The sequence below is a fragment of the Varanus komodoensis genome, unplaced genomic scaffold (assembly GCF_004798865.1).
Source record: "Varanus komodoensis strain SLA01 unplaced genomic scaffold, ASM479886v1 scaffold4, whole genome shotgun sequence".
Lineage (NCBI taxonomy): Eukaryota > Metazoa > Chordata > Lepidosauria > Squamata > Varanidae > Varanus > Varanus komodoensis.
The window spans coordinates 36,243,840-36,263,398 of NW_025335941.1; the positions used below are offsets into that span (position 1 = coordinate 36,243,840).

Consider the following 19,559-nt stretch of genomic DNA (forward strand, 5'->3'; position numbering starts at 1 on the left):
TAGAGTAAGTCTCCTAGGTAGACATTGTTAGGACTGCATTGTTTAAAGTTTTTAAAGAAAAAAATTACTTGAATTAACTGTAACTGATGGGCTAAATCAGTAAGTGAGCGTCTTCTGAGTCATCACATTACAGTTTAATTGTTTCATTTCAAAATCTGTTTGAAAAGATATGTGATGGGAAAAGTAGTTTTTAAAGGCAAGAGTGGTTGCATTATCTGACCACATGGTTGTTAAGCACATATAGAAATACTAAAGTTTGAAATGGTATCATTGCATATAGGAAGCATTGATGAAAAAGAAAATAGCCATATGGATTTAAGGTATGCAAATTTGTCATTAAAGTTGCACCAGGAGCAGTCAGCATCATACAGCCTTTCTAATTTTCCTGCAGTTATTTAATATAGAACCAGTCTTTATAAACCATAGCATCCATCTGAAGTTCAGCACTAAGCTGGTAATCGCAAAGCTAATATGAATTATCAGTAAGAATTATTGGAATGTCCTTATTAGATGAAGTATATTCAAGATGTAGTTTGTAATGTATTCAATTTTTACACTTATATATTGAATTGTACAACTTATACATATCTTCTCAGAAATAAGCTCCATTAACTTTAATAAATAAGTATGTGAAGGATTGCAGCCTTTTTATATAAATAAAATGGGCATGATAAACAACAGTTGAGATCCCATTGATATGTTGGAGACTTACAGATGTGCTTAAAATACCCAGTACAATGACAAAAGAATTAACTTTATCCAGTATGTTTTAGTAACTCCTAAAAAAGTTCACTGATCACCAAGGGTAATATAAAAACAAAAATTCAAAGTAATGCAATGTTTATTAATAGTTTAATAAAGAAATTAACGGATAAAATTTTAAAGTTTGATACAAGTGTACTTTGAGACTGACATTATGGGTAAATTGAGAGTCAAGTCGACCCTATGACTGACTGAAAGCTTTTTATCCATAGAAAAACTGACCCCCCCCCAAAAAAAACCCCCCCACTAGCTGTTAATGTTTTACTCATGGTTTTCATCAGGTTAGATGCTTAAGATAAATGCTGCATAGTAATTAATGGTTTCCCTTCTCTGGTGGTTTCTGAAGATTTTAAACTTCCAGCTGATGGGAAAAACTTTTTTACAACTACCTGCAAGCTTTACAAAATACACTGTTCTGTTTGCATATTGCGTATTTTTAGATAATTGTCGTCAGACTCACTTTGTAATTTAGTTTCTAACAGTTTTGGCTCAAGATAAACTCTCAGTGCACTGCAAGATTTCTGAAAGAAGCAATGTGCTTAATGTAATTTGTTTAAAGCAACTAGTTAACCAAGCAATACTGAACTGCTATGTTTTCTTGTGGTACAACTGAACAGTGGTGACTGAGTTAAAAACACCTCTGAAAAATTATTTTCTTAACTGGTTTATTATTTTGAAATGGTTCCTTTTACTTTGTTAATCAATACTGTTAATTTCTCTTGTTTACAATCTGAAGGTATCTAAATAACTAGGAATTTCTATTCATTGTTAGAAAAGATTTGTTTTAAAAGCCTAGAAACTATTGCTTTATATGTCAGCAATACATGGAAGTTTCAGATTTTAGAATTGGGAAATTAATGAAATGGTTGTAAACCAGTGTCCTAAATAACAAATAGTGCCCCCACATCAACCAAACTCTAGTATGCATTTACATGATGATAGGTGCATGCGGTTGTAAATACATCTTGAACAAATCTGCTATGTTATAGGTATAAGTTTTTAAAAATAAACTTTAATACATAAAAATGGCAAGTGTGCATTTTGTAAAATAGTATGAAGTTTGGCAAAATATACTTGCTGAATATGCAAAGGCAAGCATTGTATGTTGTGTTGGATTTAACCTTCAAACATGTTTTTTGTTCTGTAAAAGTAATCTGTATTCACATGATGAATGGAGTTTACTTTGCTGTTAATCTGGCGACAAATACATGCTGTTGATATGTAAAACAATACATAGTACAAATCTGTTAAACTTTAGTCCTGCACTGGACAAGTGACTTTTGGAGAAATGCTGAGTATCCTTAATGATCAGTTAGCATCTTGAAGAAATTGAGTTTTCAGGGAAGGAGAAGTTTAAATGTTTGGAGTATTATTACTTTTTTGAAAGCAAGTACTAAAAATATTTAAGGACAATTGGACTTGCTTCTTCCAATTGAACAAGTGCATTTAAATCACCAAAGGAGCCATTGAATTACCTTGATAATTAGCATGGTTTCTTTTGTTAATGTACCATCCTCTTGAGTATAATTTACATCTTCCACAGTCAAGAATACTAAATCACTTCAAAGATACAGTAATCACTATCGTGTGCATGTTTCTACCTGCCTGTTAATATATAGCATATATGTATAAAACAAATTATTCTTACTTTATCTAGAGCATTACAACATTGTTGGGTCCTTTCCCACAGTTTTAAATGCAGTTATGACTCTGTCCAGCACCCACTTGGAAACTGTGTGTAATTCATAGTTTTCCTCTTTTCTCAGTGTTAATGTCTCATCGTTTGACTTGCAAAGAACTCTTGCATAAATAAATAACATAAAAACAGTGTGGTAGTTCTTTGCTATAGCTGATTAACTCTAGTTTTATAGATTAATTAACACATAACCATGCGTTAGGTAAAAAAAAGATAATGTGCTGCAGATCTCTTAGAGTGAACCAACTTTTCTTTGAACTAAAATGCCTATTGGTTGCTAAAAGAAACTTCATCCCACAACCTCCCTCTTACCTTCAGTGAAAGAACTGCAGAGTTCCTGAGTTAGCTATTGCTCCATAGTGTTGGTGTTTTGATTCTCTCAGGCACCAGGGATGTGAGCATTCCAGCAGTTACACCAAACAATGAGAGAGAGACTCTCTGCATGCCCCAAGCCTATGGAGCATTACGTCATGGCAATACCATATAAGGAACTCAGTGTTGTGCAGACTCGTCGTGCTTGTAGTGTACTTCAGTGATAGCCAGAACTCAAAAAGAAAGGGAAAAAAACTTATTAATGTGCTCTGGCTCCAGCTGACACTATGGACTCTGTGAAACATTTCATTTGTCTGATCAGTTTATGGTCAAAATGAATGTGCGGAAGAGTTAGGTTAAAGCATTTCCTTCTTATTACTGATAATCGAGTTATTAGCCAGCTGCAATCTAATATTTCATCTTGGTTTTCCGTAACACAATTGTTCTGAGGAACTGGATTTTAGTTTTTTCTTCTTTTTCAGATTACAAAAGATAGAAGCATAGCTGGACTATGCAGGAACACCAGGCCGGCCTGTCTTTCTTTCTTTCTTTCTTTCTTTCTTTCTTTCTTTCTTTCTTTCTTTCTGTGTTTTATTTCATGATGATGTAACTAGAAAACAATTCCTCAACTGGTGATGGGAAGGCCAGATGAGAAACTAGGGTGTGTTGTGTGTGTGCTAACTAGTTTCCCTTTAAACCCTTTTTTGCTGTCCTTTCAGATAATGTTATTAGACTTCTTCAATGGTTATGTTTTAGTAATATTAAAGGTTTTAAAGAGTTTTTACATTAATCATCAGAAAATAAATGTTGGAAATCTGCATATAAAAGATTAATCTTATAATTTGAAGGGATGCATCCTAGTTTATTTATGGTTTTGTGGTATGTCAAAGACTTTGCAGGAGTTGTATCGCAGGGAATTAATATAATGGGAATTATCTTCATTAACCCATGCATGTTAATGAAAAGGCCTGTAATGGTATCAGAGGCTTTTAAAAATAATATTGTTGTGCTGTGCTGAATGGATTAGAGACACATCTATCTTTATTCATGAATTGCTTGAAGTTTGGGGCTTTCCAATAAAACTATGTTCATTTTTATTAGGAAGTAAGTTGCTTTAAGGTGATTGGAATTTACTTTATATTTGATATTCAGATAAATAGAATAACACAAGCAGGTGGGGATCGAAGTCAGATGTTCTAAAATATGGTCAGTGGTGCTATGAAAATTTGAAATGATGCAACTTGCTCCAAATTATCTTGAGGAGTGTGCACAACCAATGTTACTTAATTATTATTAATTTATTAGATTTATATCCTGCCCTTTTCTGTTAAAGAACTCAAGGTTACTCACATCATTCTCCTCCTCCTCCTGCTCTTAGTCTTATCCCCACAACAACAATCCTGTGAAGTGGGTTGGGCTGAGAGACTGTGGCTGGCCTAAAGTCACCCAGTTGGCTCCATGACTGAGTGAGCATCAGAGCCCAGATTGCCCGAGTCCCAGTCCCACACACTTTACCACTACACCACACTAGCTCTTTTTTGACAAGAGTGATACTTCAAAAATGCCTCTGCCATATCACAGTAAATGGAATTATACCCTGTCAGATTATTATTGTTTACCCTAAGCAGCAATAACTCTCTCATAAGTAGATACTCTTCAGTGTCTCAGGCAGATAGCTTTCTTTCCCATTGTCTTATCCATTTAGCAAGATTGACAATAGTTGTATACTGTGTACATGTGCATTACAAGTGAACAGTGGTCACCATAGGCAATGATATAAATTTGTAGGTATTGCTTGCAAAAAAAAACTTTTAGATTTTTCTGAATACACTTTGCTTCTAGAATGGTCACTCAGATCTTTCTTTGTTTTATAATAATCAGGAAACAGTTATTTAAATGACAGGCTTTTCCCAGAAACTGGTGTTTTTAATTTGAGGTCATACGCCACTGGAATTGCACACTGGTGCTCTATGTTTCTATGTTCAACAGTATGGTGACTGTTGTGGTAAAGATCCATCCACATTTGAGCCAATGTGGTGTGGTGGTTTGAGTGTTGGATCTGGGTTCTAGTTTCCACCTCAGCCATGAAGCCCCCCTGGAGACTTTGGGCCACTTGTAGACTCTCTGTCAAACCTACTTTACAATGTTGTTGTTGTGAAGATAAGATTGAGAGGGTGGGGGGGGGACTGTAAGCTGCTTTGAATTCCTTGAAAGGAAAAATATAGTGGACTAACTGACTGACTAGATAGCTAAACAAAATTGGAAACCCCATATCCAATTGTGTTTCTATATATACCAGGGGGTGGCCAAACCAGGCCCAGGAGCTGCATGGAACTCTTTGAGTTTATTTTGTGGTTTGCTGGCCAAGGCACCTGTGAGCTCCCACTTGCGACTCTCAAACATCTGACATTTACTGTATGTGACTCTTCCATTGAGTCTGTCCACCCCAATATATACAGTTAATACGTATATGTTTGCATACTTTTATAGAAATTAATTTACTATGGACTTTTATTAAAAGCTAGGTAATTTGGGTTCCTGGCAGTTTAATTATGAAGGGATGACTACAGTTGTAGGAGGTTGTCACTAATCGTGAAGTCGTGTCCAACCCATCGGGACCCCATGGACAACATTCCTCCAGGCCTTCCTGTCCTCCACCATCCCCCGGAGTCCACTTAAGCTTGCACTGACTGCTTCAGTGACTCCATCTAGCCACCTCATTCTCTGCCGTCCCCTTCTTCTTTTGCCGTCAATTGTTCCCAGCATTAGGTTCTTCTCCAGGGAGTCCTTCCTTCTCATTAAGTGGCCAAAGTATTTGAGTTTCATCTTCAGTATCTGGCCTTCTAAGGAGCAGTCAGGGTTGATCTCCTCTAGGACTGACCGGTTTGATCACCTTGCAGTCTAAGGGACTCGCAGGAGTCTTCTCCAGCACCACAATTCAAAGGCCTCAGTTCTTCGGTGCTAAGCCTTCCTTATGGTCCAATTTTCACAGCCATACATTGCAACTGGGAAAACCATAGCCATGACTATACACACTTTTGTCGGCAGGGTAATAGCTCTGCTTTTTAGTATGCTCTCTATATTTGCCGTAGCTTTCCTCCCAATGAGCAAGTGCCTTTTAATTTCTTGGCTGCAGTCTTCGTCTGCGGTGATCTTGGAGCCCAGGAAAATAGGAGGTAGATCTTTATAAATAGTGAAGAAGAAAGTAAGTTCCCTTTCTTCAGAAGGGAAGAGTACATGGAGCTGGCCATTGAAGTGTTGGCAGATAGGATCTGGGTTCCTTTTAATCATAGAGGAAGGGAATTGACTACTGAAATTGCTATGCACCAGAATAGCATTATGACTAACCCCCTCCCAGGACACCTACAGTGGGCATTGAATACTCAGTTACTTGATGTATATTTGGAATACTTATGTGATAAATGAAATCAAGGCCCTAGCCCATTTTAGGATTTATTGCTCATGATTTTAAATATCATGGTGCATACTGGCAACACTTTTCTGTATATCACAAAATGATATGTTGATGAATATTGATTTTTTTCACTTACATTTAAATGCTGCCATCTCAGATACTGCTGTCTGCAGCTAGTTAACACTAGGTGGTTCTTCACTATCTCCTAAGTTGTATGTAATGAGAACTGAAACTATGGATTAGGTATGAGTTGTTGTTGAACATTGAATTGTTGGTTTTGAATAGTGAGATGTTATGTGCAAGTTATGTGGTTTAACTGTGAGTAATTAACCACAAACAAGCCTGGAAGGGAAGCCATGGTTTGCTATTGGGTTTGAACTCAGGGTTGCTTGTGGCTAAAATCCTATAGTTTAGCCATAGCACAGATTTACATATGATGACTCAAGATTCAACAACAATCCTCAGTTCAGTAATTACAGTTCAGCCTATATGAGGTATTTTCATTAAGCATGAACTAAGTCAATCCTTTTTTCCTCACAAAGATTTTATAATTACTTGCCTAATGAATTTTAAGCATGGAGTCACAAGCTGTCTCTGCTGCTCCCTTCTGAACAGAATATTGTTATTAATTACATAGACAAAAGGCTTCCGACTTTGTGGTTTATGATAAGAAATTTATTTAAAACTCTCTTCTCCTATAAACAAAAAGGAAGTAGCGCTTCCTTCAGGGTGGTTCATACTGCTTCAGGACCAGTCATTGGGAATATCTGACATTACTCATTTGTCTGCCTGTTTGATATGGCACCTTGTAATTGGACTAATAATATGAAGTATGACTCCATCTAACTCTACCTGTTTCCACAGAACCAGATATGGTCTACATCTCATTGGACTCTTGGCTTATCTTTCAGCCAGCTGGCCTTGGCATTTTAACTAAGAATTTCCATCCTGCCTCTTCTTCTGGTGCTGATTCAGACTCTGAAGCAACAACCCTGGAAGGTTGTGCTCTAGGAAAAGTGGGCCTAGCCCCTGCAAGTGTTTTATTTCTGTTTTTACAAACCTTATAACAACAACAAATGGATAGGATTTCACTGTGATATTTTAAATTAGGACTATTTTCTATCTCTAGTTTACCTAGTTTGTTTACAACCAGTGCCATTTAGGAATGCAGCCCTCAGTTAAACTTTGGACATTTGCGGGATGGGTGAGAGTGCTTGTACATCTGAAGATATGGCATTTCCTAATGCAGGTTGAAACCATAGGGCTCCTGTGTATTTATATATAACTGGATCAAGGAATCAGGTTTACAAACATGTTGTGGACATGGAGTTGCTGTCTCCGATCTTGTTGCCGCCTGGAAAGGTTAATAACCAAGCAATATTTGTCACAAATATTCTATGGAACGGCATTCTATGATAATGGTGGGGCTAGTACTTTTATCCTACCTGGTCCTTTCTTGCCTTGTACAGCTGGTTGTAATTACTGCTTTTTAAGAGGACAGCTCAGCTTTAATGAATGCACAATTTTATTGAGGCAAGGATGTCCAAAGTATAACTTCTCAGCATTTGTTGTCAGACTTGTTTCCCAATAAATGATGCCAGAATGTTTATTTTTACTAATGTTGCAAAGTCTATGGTTGACCTGTTACAACTAGCTTTCATAGTCAGACTTACCTTTTATTCATTTAAGCTGTCTAATGCTTTTTCAAATTACTGTTCATGTCTATGACAGTCTTCCTCAACTTGGTGCTCTCCAGGGCAGTTATGAGTTACAGGATATCCAACCAATAATTTCAGAACAGCAACCAACATGGATGTGTTTTATTGTGCTTTAATTTTTTGTGGTGATACGAGAATATATCAAAATACTTTTGCCTATTTATAAAGAATACTTGTCTCCTAGTTAATTTTCTGCATTGAAAGAGTCAGGTGACTTGAGACTGCAAGGTGCTCTGTATTTTAGAGTTTTTTTTAATGGAGATGGTTTGCATAACTTTAATGAGCACTGAGGGCTATGTAACACCTTGTGACCATCGCAGAATTAACTGAAACATATGTGGCTTTATGTTGTTCCTTTCCTTTTCTGTTTCACTAGGGTAACTTGAATGTTAATATTCACTTATATTTCCTATTTTAGGAGCAGAGTGAAAGAAAGCTCTTTTTCCCCCTGTTAGTCTGGTTTTAATGTGATGTATGAAGTTGTCTAATACTATGTTGGACTATTGGTTTTTCAAGCTTAGTATTGTCTATTGTAGGCTTCTGCAACCTGGTGCCCTCCAGATGTTTTGGATTGTAACTTCTAGTATTCCTGACCTTGGCCATGCTTGCTGGGGCTGATGGAACGTGATGTCAAGTTTTCTGGATTGCATCAGGATGAAGAATGCTGGTGTACAGTGACAGGCAGAAAGCCTCCAGGCTATTCGGCAGAATTTTTTTCTGCTAGCCACAATTGCTTGAAACAACAGCAACCATGGCACCATCTATGGAAATATCAGAAACTAAACTCGGGCACTTCTGAATGCAATATAGATGCTTTTCCACTGGCCAGTGCCCCTTCTTGAAGAGAAGTTTAGGTGGGTAACATTATTTCCTTGATATAGTATGGGAGCTGTTAGTAAGAAGAAAGAATGAACTGGGAAAACAGTAGGTTCTAACAAATATGTTTTTCTATAAGAGGGGAGGGAATGATTTAGCTGCTGACTCCATCTAAACAATTCCTGTCTCCTTAGCAACTAATCATAGTTTTTAAAATTTGTTGTACTTGTAAATATTATGGCAGGATAGAATACCACAGAATCAGAGAAACTAGAGCTAAAGCCTGATTAGGTCATTGAGACCCTGGCGTGCCAACACAAAGTTGCTCCTTCTTGACTGTTTAACCCAGTTTGTTTTGTCTACTCAGTGCTTTCAAATAATTTGAGCTTGAACTTTTTATTTTGTGTGTTAAATCAGCTCTTTAGAGCTCAGCTTTAATATTTCTCTGTTCATATAATGAAGTAAATGCATTGAATTAAGGAGCACACCAATTTTGTAGTATATTGTAATGTTAGCCTACGTTTTCTTGATGAACCCTGAAAAAATGGAAGCAGATGATCCTCTCATCATGGGGGAAGGTATTTAATCTGTTTTGAATGGGCTTGAGCTTCCTGTGAAAAACCAGACTTTTCCTTTGGGGGTTCTTCATGCATGCATGTCCTCAGTGACATGGGGAATTTTTTCCAGCTTAGGCTAGTATGCCAACTGTGACCTCAGCTGTGAGAAGGAATAATCTGTGAATCCATGCTCTGGATATATTTCATTTGGGCTACCATATACTGGTTTTTGCCCTTCTTGGACATATACTTTAATGTTGTGAGAGGGGTTGAGAGTGTCAAAGAAGTCAACACCAAAGCTGGCAGGAGGCCAGATTCTTTAATTAGTCTGGTTTCCTGCAAGGGTCACTCAGAGAGGAACTGATTGACGAACTGAAAGTTAATAAATCATCAGGCCCAGAGGGTATCCATTGTAGAGTTTTTAAGGAACTCAGATATGAAATTGTTGACTTCTTTACTAAAATACTTAATATGTTTCTCAGATCAACCTTTGTACCAGTGGATTGGACAAAGTCCAATATAATACACATTTTAAAAAAGGGATTGGGGCAAGGGAGGCTGATCCAAGGAATTACAATATGGTTAGCTTAACCTTTATTTTGAATAAATTGGTTGGAAGTATTATTAAAGATAAAAAACATAAGTAGATGGAGGGTCATGCCTTGCTGATAAATAATCAATGCGGCTTCCAAAAAGGTAAGTTCTATCTTAATAGCTTTTTAGGGTTCTTTGAGAAGGTCAGTATGGACAAGGGTGATCTGGTAGACATAGTTTACTTGGACTTCCAAAAGTCTTTTAGCAAAATTCTTCACAGAGAACTCCTAAGCAAACTTAGTAGTCATGGAATAGAAGCTATATACATGGGAATCCTCTTATGGATCAGTAACTGGTTAAAGAACAGAAAGCAGAGCATGAGAATAAATGGTAATTTTCTCCAAGGGAGAGAAATAAACAGTAGGGTCACACAAGAATCTGAATTGGGACCAGTGCTTTTCAGCCTATTGATAAATGATCTGGAACTAGTAGTCAGCAGTGAAGTGGCCAATCTGCTGATGATACCAAACCAAGATGGACTGTGATTAAAACCAAGGAATGTGAGCAGCCCCATTTCTACAAGCTGGAGGATGGGCATCAGAATGACAAATGCAGTTCTGTGTAAAAATAAAGCATGTTGGGGCAAGAAATCCCAACTTTATGTATAGGCTGATGGGAACTGAGCTTGCAGAGACTGATCAAGAAAGGCATCCTGGAGTTGTAGTGGACAGCTGGATGAAAATGTCAATTCAACACACATTGGCTATGAAAAAGGCAAATTCTACATTGGGCATATTAAGGAAAGAAATGGAGAATAAAACTGCCAAGATTCCTCTTATTCAAATCTTTGGTTTGACTGCACTTGGAATATTGTGTTCAGTTCTGGTCATCTTACCTGAAAAAGGGCATTATTAAGTTAGAAAATGTACACAGAAGGGCAACAAAAATTATCAAGGGACTGGAGCAATTCCCCTATGAGGAGCAGCTACAATAACTGGGACTGTTTACCTAGAAAAAAGGTGAGTAGGAAGACATGATAGAGGTGTTTGAAAAATTGATGTGAAAAAATTGGGGAAGACATTTTTCTCCCTCTCCCATAACAGTAGAATCCTGGGTCGTCTCAGGAACCTGACTGGTGAGAGGTTTAAAACAGATAAAAGGAATTTATTCACACAATGTACAGTTAGACTATGGAATCTGCTGCCATGGGAAGTCATGATGGCCCCCAATCTGGATGGCTTTAAAAGGGATTAGACTGATTCATGAAGGAGGAGGCTATTAGTGGTTGTGTATTCCCTACTTTACCACTGGTAACATGCCTGCATACACCAGGTTCTATGGAGCTTCAGCAGGAGGAGGTCTTGCATCCATCCTAGTTGAGGAATCTTTTGGGTGGCTGGTCTGCCATGATGTGCACAGAGTCTGATCTGGTCTGATCCAGCATGGCTTTTCTTACGTTCTTAAGTGGAATACCACAGGACTCAGTCCCAGGGCCAGTGGTGCTCAACATTTTATAAGTGACTTGGATGAAGAAACTATTGAAGGGCTGGGACCATGTGTTACAATTTCTTACAGTAAAAAGCTATGCACAATTTGGAGAAAAATATGTATTTTGAAATGTATTGGCACAATGAACTGAAATAATAAACAGTATTAAAATATGATAATTCTGCAGAATAATCTCTATTGTTCCCATAATATTTAATCCAACTTTTCCTTTACAGACTTTAATACTATTTGAAGGTGGGGTTATTTCCACCTGATCATGTCAAGCTCTCCTGAACTACATGTTTCCCAATCCACAATAGCTGTTCAGAGCAAAGTTCATCCACAATAGCAAAGTATTGCATTCATATGTGTATTAGACATAATTCTAATGATTGGGTTGTATGGTGCTAGCCTTGTTTCTTTGAATGATACATTTTGGTAATCTTGTAAAACACATGTTCTCTGTGCTGGTTCAGCACTGGGAAATTCATCTTCCTCAAATAGCTGTCTTAAAATTAACCTGTAATCAACTTGTTAATAAATTGGCATGATAAATAATGACAGAACCAGGGTACAGTATGTGTATGTTCATGTGCAAAACTGAGAAGGTACTAGAGATTCCAAACTGAACATAGGCTGATAGTTATGCATGTTGTTTTACAGAGATAATAATTAAGACATGTTCATGAGTGAAACTCTTTGTGCCTCAGTGGATGCAAAATGTTTCCTTTCTTGGTGAAAACACCAAGAAATCCGTAGTTGCACTTGAAACCTATGTATGAAATAGTTCCAAGAATGGGAGTAAGCTTCACTTGCAAATTTCTGTATGGAAATATATTTTCAGTTAATGGTTGTGGATGTAAGCTAAATTACTAAATTGCTCAGCTTAGATAGGTGCAGAAGATTAGAATATCTGCATTTTCACCTTGTTTGAAGATATGTGGGCTGTGTTGTGGTCATCCTGATTTGGAACTAAAGTATACTAGCTTCTTTTGCTTTTGGTCACATGTCCTTCATAATTAAAAAGAGATTTTGTGTAGGCAGTTAAAACAGCTAAGAACAGGTTAAATATTTAGCCTGTAAAAATCATGCAGATTAATACTATATCATTTATTCTGTACATCTTGTCTTTTTCATAATTCTGTTTGCTAGATGTGGAAGAGGAGCTCTGGATAGCAAATAGGTAAGAAAGATTCCAGCTACAGAAAAAATTAGCTTCAAAAACAAAACAAAAAACCCAACAAGTTGATATTCTTTTCAAACTGTGTTCAGGTGAGATGGAGCAGACAACATGCCCTGTGGACTTCTTATGAAGAAATATAGGCACAGCTCTAAATACATGTATAGATAGAAAAATGTGCTACTGCTCTTGGGATTCCCTAGCCAGCTATGCATATGATTATGACCATTATCATTTTCTTGTTAAAGAGTTTTCTCAAAGATATTGGGGGCTATATCTGCTTGTACAACTGTCCTTTTTGTTATTGCAAGAACTGTGAATCTGTACTCACTAATCCTTGAAAAACTTGTCACTCTCTTGTTCTGCATTGTGAGATTTCAATATATTCTCTGACTAGATCGCCTAAGTGTTTTGTTTTATATCTAGTCTCTTAAAAACTGTTCTTGCATTCTTCATCATATCACCTTCCAAATACAAATCTCTAAACACAGAATAGATATATCAGTATTCTTGAGGTTATGTGCCATTTCATTTCTATTGAGGAATTTGAAATGAACCAACTCAGTTGTTCCTCATACACTGTTCAGTGGATTTCTAAGGGAACAATTATACTTAAAATGATCTAGCCATATGATAGATTTATGATGTAGGTATATGTCTTGGTGACATAAATCAATTTCTTGTTCTGGAAAAATGCTTTCTAATATCTTGGCATGATCCAGTCAAAAGAGCATCCTGAAGCCATACTAATTTAATTGGGAGTTTTAAGATTGAATTCTCCTACTGAGATTAACAGGATTTGAAGCACTTAGCCTGGCTGAATCTTGCCTTTGGTTTCAGATATAAAGAAGTGACATACCATGCTTGAGAGATTTGGAGCTGACCGTGAGTTTGTGCAGTTCATCTCTTAAGTTAACTTACTTAAGTTAGTTTCCCTTTTGGGGAAGGCCTACATTAAATAGGCAGGGTGATATGTACCAGTTTAAGTGACAGAATCGTAGATAACATTAGACTGTGGGAAATTGCCAGTTATTAGCAGTATCATTTAATAAACCACACCTGTGTGCTTGACCCTGGCCCATCATGGTTTATCACTTTTAAAAGGGAGGGGAGATCACTCTGCGTCCTAGTCATACACATCTCCTTGAGAGAGGGAGTGGTGCCAATCTCCTTTAAGGCAATAATAATTAGGCCACTTCTTAAAAAAGGTCTAACCTGGACAACAACAACAGGGGCCTAGTAGTCTATATTCTTTTCCTGGTCAAGGTATTTGAGCAGATGGGTTGCCAGTCTACTCCAAGCACTCTTGAATTAAATGAATTTTGTAGAGCTGGTGTGGTGTCATGGTTAGAACGTTGGACTTGGGTACTGGGAGAACAAGTTCTAGTCCATGCTCACCCATGAAGTGCACTCAGGTGATTGGGGCTACACACAGACTCTCAGCCCAACCTGCATCACAGGATAAAATGAAGTTATGTAAACTAATTTGGGTTTCCCACAAGAGGAAAAAGGCTGGATGTAAATGCATTGTAACAATGATAATGATTATAATTATAGATCATATTCAAGCGTGCATTTGGAAAAGAAACTTCCTTGGTCACTTTGCTGGGAGAAGGACAGTACAACCTTGTTTATTATTTTGGACCTCTCAGTGACTTTTGATACCATGGACCATGAAATCCTTCTGGATAGGCTGTCTGGGTTAAGAGTTGGAGGCACTGCATTCCAGAAGGATTACTTGGGGGTGCCTTTGAAAACAGTACTGAAACTTCGGCTGTTTCAAAACACGGCAATGAGTTTGTTAAGAGGAAATGGCCATATTAAGCCAGTACTTACTATCTCAGTTGGCTGTCAGTCCCTGTCCAGGCCTGATTCAAAGTGCTGTTATTATTTGAACTTCTAAATGACTTGGGGCCAGATTACCTGAAGGATCATCTCCTCCCATATATTCCTGCCCAGACCCTAAGATCAGCCTCAGTAGTCCTTCTAAGCAAGCCCTTGCCAATCGAAGTCAGGAGGCTAGCTACTAAGAAGTCAGCTGCTAGCTCGCCTGGCACCTTCATTGCACTCTTTCCAGCACTAGGTAGAAACCTTCCTATTTTCCCAGGAATATTAGTTCCAGTCTGTTAGTTAAATTCTGCATTGTATTTTAAATCAATAGTACTGCTCTGCCTTACTACATTTTATAGTGATGTTTTAGCCATATAAATTTCTATATTACATTTTATGTTTTTAAATTGTGTTAAATCCAGAGAGCTTTGGCTATTGTGTGCTATAAACATACAATAAAATAAACAACTACAGCGGGTACCTCAGTTCATGAACACCTCAGTTCATGACCAGATTGGGTTGCGAACAGACATTTTGGCAAAATTTTGCCTCCGTTCATGAACTCTGCATCGGGCGATGACCACGATCACGGCCAGCAATCTTCCCCACATGAACATTCCAAATAATACCTTCTCCTCACCCACCACGAGGGGGAGCCATGAGGTCGCGCTCACCTTGGTCAAGGTCTTCCTGGTTCCTCACTGCCCCCACCATTCCAAGCCAGAGGAAGGTCCCCTCACAGGTGCTCACCCGGCTCCAGGAGGGGGAGCAGGAGCAGGAGGCTGGAGAGGTGAGCACGGGGTGGCTCTCCCGGCCAGGAGAGGGCCACGAGGAGGGAGGTAAGGGCTGCTTTCTGCAAGCCATGGTGAGGGGAGGTGAGGGATGGGGCCACGGCTGGCCAAGCAGGGCGCCTCCCGCCTCTCCCTGCCACGGGGAAGAAGCATGGTGGCCGCTTGGTGGTGGTGGTTTGCTCTGAGAGTGCCATGGTGGAGGTGCAGAAGCCATGGCCCCACTCCTGCTCTGCCTTGGCCCATCCGCCCCCAGGCTTGGCGAGGCGGCTATGGCTTGGCCTGCAGCCCAGGGACGTGGCTCATATTTTTGCAGGTTTTTTAAAAAATACATATTCATTTATTTAAAACTTTTATATGTCGTCCTTTATGTATAGCATAAAGTTATGGTTCAGAAAGGATTAACCTTATTTACATTGAAACTTATGGGGAAATTTGACTTGGTTTGCGACCAGTTTGGGTCGTGACCAGAGTCGTGGAACAGATTAAGTTCATGAACCGAGATACCACTGTATTTTACCACTATGGAGTTCCTGCTGGATTTTCTCTCTTGGACACCAAAATATTTTATCCCCTCTGCCCATACCCAGCAAGCAAGCTGAGCTCTTATCCCCTCTGCCGATACTCAGCTTCTAGAAGGAACATGCAAAAATTACAATGGAGGAGATGAGAGGGACAAATGAAATGAAAATAAAGGCAGCAATTTGACTTGGTGCAGAATAATGTTGGTGCAGTATTTCATAACGTTCATTTGACACTGAAAGTTCTTCCCCTTCCCCTTCCCTGTCCCCCTTCAAGGTCAAGGTAAAGTAATACAAGAAAAGAGCTTTAGCATGAGAGGTCAAGAGATGCAGTGAAAGGATTTAAACAACTGGAACTGCTCAAGCTATGGAAAGTACCTGGTTCCCAGTGATGGCTGATGGCTTCAAACATTTCATGCCTGCCTGCCTGCCCATTTATGTATGCATGTATGTGTGTGTGTATGTATGTATGTATGTATGTATGTAATAAATATCTAGGCTGTCTTTCAGGGTAAGAGCCCTATCAGTGCACCTTCAATGATACAGGTCATACGATAAAACTGATAAAGCAATAACACAGGAGACATTCATATAACCAGCAGCACAAAACATCTGACTCAGCTGTTACTAAAAGCATACAGCATGTAATGTTAAATGTGTTACTGGTAGTAATGTCAGGGATTTTCCTTTAAAATTAATCCTTAACACAAGGGAAAGGGGGCTGTTTCATATCAGGTCTATAACACATTGGCCTTGGATCTTCTGCAAGGATCACATCCCCTCCACCCCAAATGACCCATCTCATGCTGCAAAATGGGTTGGAAAAAGAAGGGGATATTTTTCTGCTGAGATCACAGCATGCGAGGGAGACAGTTAACCACCACTTCCTGGTGTATTATAGTCCTGATTAATACATACACACATACCCCAGTTGTATTAATTTAAAAAAAACCCACTGACATCACTGTATGCCATGCATTTGATATAATGGATAGTTAGACTCTTAGTACCAGCATGACATCATGTCACTTGCTGAGTCACTCCTATACTTTTTTTTATCCTCACCAAATCTCTCAAGTATAGTAATAAATATAAATGCATTACATCATATGTAGGAAGAACATAGCCTTATTAACTGGAACTACCTTGAGGGCAGGATGCTATTGCTAGTTAACAGTGGGACACTTTTCACAGATTTTACATTGCAGGTTATAAAATATTCTTAAAATATTACTCCTGAAAATTATTTCACTTGAGGCAGAATTCATCAGAAAAAAGGTGTGCAATAAGATAGCTAATGATTTTAGGAATGATTTTTTTCTATAAATGCTCTGGGTGTCTGAAAGAGGAAAAAGGGGCACAGTATTTAAAATTTTATGACCCATTTTGTTGAAATTTCACATGGGGTATGTAATTGTGGCTGCTAATGAATACAAAGAGGGCAGAACAATTTCCTTGCAGTCTGCAGTTATATTTGCTGACGAACAATTCACTTGAAAATACTTGAAAGAAATTCAGTCATGTATTCTGCAAAGCTACTATCCAGAATAATTTTATATACATCTGCTTGTAAGTTAGTCACATTGACGCAAGTGAGCCTTACTCCTTTGTAAGTGTTTTTGAGACCGCAGCCTAAATTTTTTGACGTATTCCTATGCATGCTCTCACAAAAGTACATTTGATTTTTTATATTCAGGTAGCAGTATAGCCTTAATTACCATATGTACCAAATTATTGATAGCCTGGAAATAGTAAGTTAGCATTAGGATTGATTTAGCATTTTCAGTAGATTAGAGGGGGGAAGATACAATCAGCTCTGCCTCCCCTCCAGCAGCCTAGATAGTGTCTTTGCTTCTGCAGCAACAGGTCTCAAAGGCTATATGCCGTGAGGTTTGCAAAACCTGTTATAGGTTTTTGTGGCTGTGTGTGTGTGTGTAAATTTAACTATTATGTTCCACCATTTTTTTCTCATTCAAGGAACCCAAGACAGCTCACAGTTTATATAGTCCTCTTCTTCATACTTTCTTTGCAACAACTTTGTGAGATGAGTTAGTCTGAGGATCAGTGACTGGCCCAATGTGATCAAGTGAAATTTATGTCTAAGTGGGAACTAGAACTTAGAGCTCCTGAGACCCAGTTCAACACTTAAGCTACCACCCCACAGGCAGTGAATGCAGAGGTATACATCTGTGGATTGTGGTGCATATATACAAATGAAGATAATAAATGATCACTTTTAAAAAGAGATCAAGAAATCAAGCTGAAATTTATATGAGTAGACTTTGGCTATACCCAAGGTCATCTATTTAAAGAAAATTGCAAAGGAAAGCTTGTTCAGTATGGCATCTTTTTACTGGTGGCTCTATAATCCCATGTTAGGCTGTTTTACTAACAATTTCTGGTTTGATACATTGAAAAACAAACTATTTTTAAATCATGAGTGTTATTTAAATCTTGTATATCTGTGGGATCCAGCTCATGACTTTGAAACTTTTTGCCCTGCCGGTCCTGTGACCTCAGTCATACCTTTGCCTGTAAATAATCCTGTATGTTAATTTTCATCCTGAATGATGTTCTATGTATGGTCTTTTACCATTGCTTGTGTGTTTATGTGGGAACTATCTTTCATATTTTCTGAGGGTGTCTGTTTGGAAAAACTTAAAAATGCCTAGCCTCATTTGATCCTGAATGAACAAGTGCTTTGTGAAAAGATGGGCAACTAGACATGGAACTGTAGCAAAGTGTTCTTATGAAAAGAATGTTGGATCACCACTCTGCTGGTGGGGTTACATGAGTTGCAGAAGAATCTTCCACCTAGAAATGGTAAGAGAAAACATTTTATGTAAGGTGGCTCTTTAAAAGCATCATGCATAGTGTCTTCCACCTAGAAATGGTAAGAGAAAACATTTTATGTAAGGTGGCTCTTTATAAGCATCATGCATAGTGTGTGTGATGAGAGCTTTGGCTGTTGGGTGGTATAAAAATGAAATAAAGAAATAAATAGTTTGCCATCACATTTCTGACATTATATTTTCTATGTCTGAGTCATGGATGTCATTATACTTAAACATTCGTGTACAGCCTGAATTAAACCTCAGAGGGAAAGAAGTTAAAAGAAAACAGAAGAGTGAATAACTGCTAATGGCATGCTCTCTGGCTCCTTTCTGTCTGCTATTTCATCATCTGTAAAGGGGATAGTTGAGAGATACCTTGCTTGACATGTAAATGGCAACACATGTTTGAAATGCTGAATGGAAATTGTAATTTTTTAAAAAAAAGACTGGCATGGCACTAGGGAGATGGAGAAAAAATTGTCCTATTGTTAGCTCTGTATTTGCTATATTTAGCTTTGGAAATGGCTGTTTTGTTTTTTTGTTTTTTGCTTTTTCATTTTAAAACTGTATGCTTCAGTTGTGTAATTTTTTTTGATGGCCTTAATGTGCACAGAAGCCTTTGTCCCAAGACAAAGGAGTGTACCAAGGTGGCATTTTACAATGAAGAAAGGTGTGGGATGATTGGTACGTAGGCAATATTCCAGTATTTTTCTAATTAGAAATTTTGATTATATAAGCAAAAGGCATAATTGGAATAATACAGATAATATCTATTAAGAATATATTAATATATTGGGGAATACTCTGCTAGATGTCTTATGTACCTCAACACTATTGTATTATTATGTGATAAAGCTTAAGTATCAACACTTTTCTTTCCCTCATAAAGTGGTTGAGTTTATGGGGAATATCGTGCTGGGACAACATGGATAGAAGGTTGCCATCACGCTAATATCCTTCTTATAGGTCTCTGATGGGCAGCTGGTTGGCCACTGTATAAACCAAATGCTGGGCTATATGGACCCTTGGTCTTATCCAGCATGGCTCTTAACGTTTATATGCAGTAGGAGCTGAAGCATTGACATTCTTACTGTTCTTACTAGGGAGA

The 19,559-nt window shown here is 38.0% G+C and overlaps 2 protein-coding genes and 1 long non-coding RNA gene across 12 annotated transcripts in view; 2 read left to right on the forward strand and 1 right to left on the reverse strand.

Moving 5' to 3' along the window:
* Positions 1-19,559, forward strand: part of CMSS1 (cms1 ribosomal small subunit homolog) — a 279,428-nt gene that overhangs the window by 80,708 nt on the left and 179,161 nt on the right. The gene's annotated exons all lie outside the window — the stretch shown is intronic.
* The window catches only part of FILIP1L (filamin A interacting protein 1 like), a 199,117-nt gene that overhangs the window by 28,211 nt on the left and 151,347 nt on the right, over positions 1-19,559 (reverse strand). Inside the window, exon 1 of one of the 4 annotated variants that reach the window (XM_044442724.1) lies at positions 2,771-2,940. The exons of the other annotated variants lie outside the window; for them this stretch is intronic. The gene's annotated coding sequence lies outside the window, so the exon portion shown is untranslated. Of the gene's footprint in view, positions 1-2,770; positions 2,941-19,559 lie in introns of those variants that run through there. 4 annotated transcript variants of the gene reach the window in all.
* Positions 5,838-14,641, forward strand: LOC123029571. Its single transcript, XR_006415944.1, has 3 exons — positions 5,838-8,757; positions 12,451-12,481; positions 13,319-14,641. It is a non-coding gene; the product is annotated as an uncharacterized LOC123029571 (long non-coding RNA).